Genomic DNA, 2,989 nt, shown 5'->3' with positions numbered 1-2,989 from the left:
AGACAGCAGAAGTAGCTATAGCTATATTGGATAACATAGATTTTTAATTAAAAACTTCATATTTTATTTAAGTAAAAATGAGACAAAGGAGGTCATTATATAATAACAAAGGGGTGAATTCAGCAAAGAAAATATTAATAGATCTACAGAAAGGGACAGATTGCAATACAGTAATTGTCAGGGGTTTCAGCATCTCACTTTCAGCAATGGAAAGATCATACAGTCAGAAAATTAACAAATATCAGATTTAAATGGCATGCTAGACAAAATAGACCTAACAGAAATTTACAAAATCAACTGCATTTAACTGCTACAGAATACACATTCTTTTCAATTGCACATGGGACATTCTTCAGAATAGGATATATGTTAGGCCACAAAACAAGTATTAACACATTTTAAAAGATTGAAATCATATCACGCATCTTCTCTGACCACAATAGCGTAAAACTAAAAAGAATTAACAAGAGAAACCTGGTAAAATATGCAAAGACATGGAAATTAAACAACATGTTACTGAACAACCAATGGGCCAATAACGAAATTTAAAGGAAAATTTTAAAATGTCTTGAGAAAAATGAAAATGGAAACACAATATACCAAAACTTATGGAATACAGCATTAGCAGTCCTAAGAGGAATGTTTACAGTGATAAACGCCTACGTTTAAAAAGAAAGATCTCAAATAAACAACATAATGTTGCATCTCAAGAAACTAGAAAAACAAGAACAAACTAAACCCAAAATTAGTAGAAGAAAAAAACAATGAAAATCAGAGCATAAATCAACAAAATAGAGACTAAAAAAAGATCAAAAAAATGAAGAGTTGATTTTTTAAAAAGATAAATAAAATAAACAAACTGTAAGCTAGACTAAGAAAAAAAGAGAATATTCAAATAAATAAAATCAGAGATGAAAAGGGAGATGTTACAGCTGATACCACTGAAATACAAAGAAATAGAGACTATTATGAACAATTATATGCCAACAAATTAGAAAACTTTGAAGAAATAGATAAATTCTTGGACACGTAAAACCTATCACTATTGAAATATGAAGAAATAAGGAGCCTGAACAGATGAATAATAGGAAAGGAGATTGAATCAGTAGTTTAAAAGTCTCCCGTCAAAGAAAACCTCAGGGCCTGATGCCTTCATTCCTTAATTCTATCCAACATTTGGTGAAGAACTAACACCAAGCCTTTTCAAACTATTTCACAAAGTTGAAGAGAATGGAATTCTTCCAAACTCATTCCATAAGGCCAGCATCATTCCGATGCCAAAACCAGACATGAACACAACCAAAAAAGAGAACTACATACTAATATCCCTAATGAACATAGATGCAAAATTCCTTAACAAACTACTAGCAAACCAAACTCAACAGCACATTAAAAAGGTTATTCACAATTGAGACGGGGGGGCGGAGCAAGATGGCTGAATAGGAACAGCTCCAGTCTCCAACTCCCAGCGTGAGCGACACAGAAGACCAGTGATTTCTGCATTTTCAACTGAGGTACTGGGTTCATCTCACTAGGGAGTGCCGGACAATCGGTGCTGGTCAGCCGCTGCAGCCCAACCAGCAAGAGCTGAAGCAGGGTGAGGCATCGCCTCACCTGGGAAGCGCAAGGGGGAAGGGAATCCCTTTTTCTAGCCAGGGGAACTGAGACACACAACACCTGGAAAATCGGGTAACTCCCACCCAAATACTGTGCTTTAAGCAAACGGGCACACCAGGAGATTATATCCCACACCTGGCTGGGACGGTCCCATGCCCACAGAGCCTCCCTCGTTGCTAGCACAGCAGTCTGCGATCTAACCACAAGGCAGCAGCAAGGCTGGGGGAGGGGCATCTGCCATTGCTGAGGCTTAAGTAGGTAAACAAAGCCGCTGGGAAGCTCGAACTGGGTGGAGCTCACAGCAGCTCAAGGAAGCCTGCCTGTCTCTGTAGACTCCACCTCTGGGGACAGGGCACAGCTAAACAACAACAACAACAAAAGCAGCAAAAACCTCTGCAGACACAAACGACTCCGTCTGACAGCTTTGAAGAGAGCAGTGGATCTCCCAACACGGAGGTTGAGATCTGAGAAGGGGCAGACTGCCTGCTCAAGTGGGTCCCTGACCCCTGAGTAGCCTAACTGGGAGACATCCCCCACTAGGGGCAGACTGACACCCCACACCTCACACGGTGGAGTACACTCCTGAGAAGAAGCTTCCAAAGTAAGAATCAGACAGGTACACTCGCTGTTCGGCAATATTCTATCTTCTGCAGCCTCTGCTGCTGATACTCAGGCAAACAGGGTCTGGAGTGGACCTCAAGCAATCTCCAACAGACCTACAGCTGAGGGTCCTGACTGTTAGAAGGAAAACTATCAAACAGGAAGGACGCCTACACCAAAACCCCATCAGTACATCACCATCATCAAAGACCAGAGGCAGATGAAACCACAAAGATGGAGAAAAAGCAGGGCAGAAAAGCTGGAAATTCAAAAAATAAGAGCACATCTCCCCCTGCAAAGGAGAGCAGCTCATCACCAGCAATGGATCAAAGCTGGTCAGAGAATGACTTTGACGAGATGAGAGAAGAAGGCTTCAGTCCATCAAACTTCTCAGAGCTAAAGGAGGAATTACGTACCCAGCGCAAAGAAACTAAAAATCTTGAAAAAAGAGTGGAAGAATTGATAGCTAGAATAATTAAGGTAGAGAAGGTGATAAATGAAATGACAGAGATGAAAACCATGACACAAGAAATATGTGACAAATGCACAAGCTTCAGTAACCGACTAGATCAACTGGAAGAAAGAGTATCAGCGATTGAGGATCAAATGAATGAAATGAAGCAAGAAGAGAAACCAAAAGAAAAAAGAAGAAAAAGAAATGAACAAAGCCTGCAAGAAGTATGGGATTATGTAAAAAGACCAAATCTACGTCTGATCGGGGTGCCTGAAAGTGAGGGGGGAAATGGAACCAAGTTGGAAAACATTCTTCAGG

This window comes from Piliocolobus tephrosceles, chromosome 15 (genome assembly GCF_002776525.5).
Source record: "Piliocolobus tephrosceles isolate RC106 chromosome 15, ASM277652v3, whole genome shotgun sequence".
Taxonomy (NCBI): domain Eukaryota; kingdom Metazoa; phylum Chordata; class Mammalia; order Primates; family Cercopithecidae; genus Piliocolobus; species Piliocolobus tephrosceles.
The sequence above is the reverse complement of the archived record's forward strand: the minus strand, read 5'-3'. Positions refer to the sequence as shown.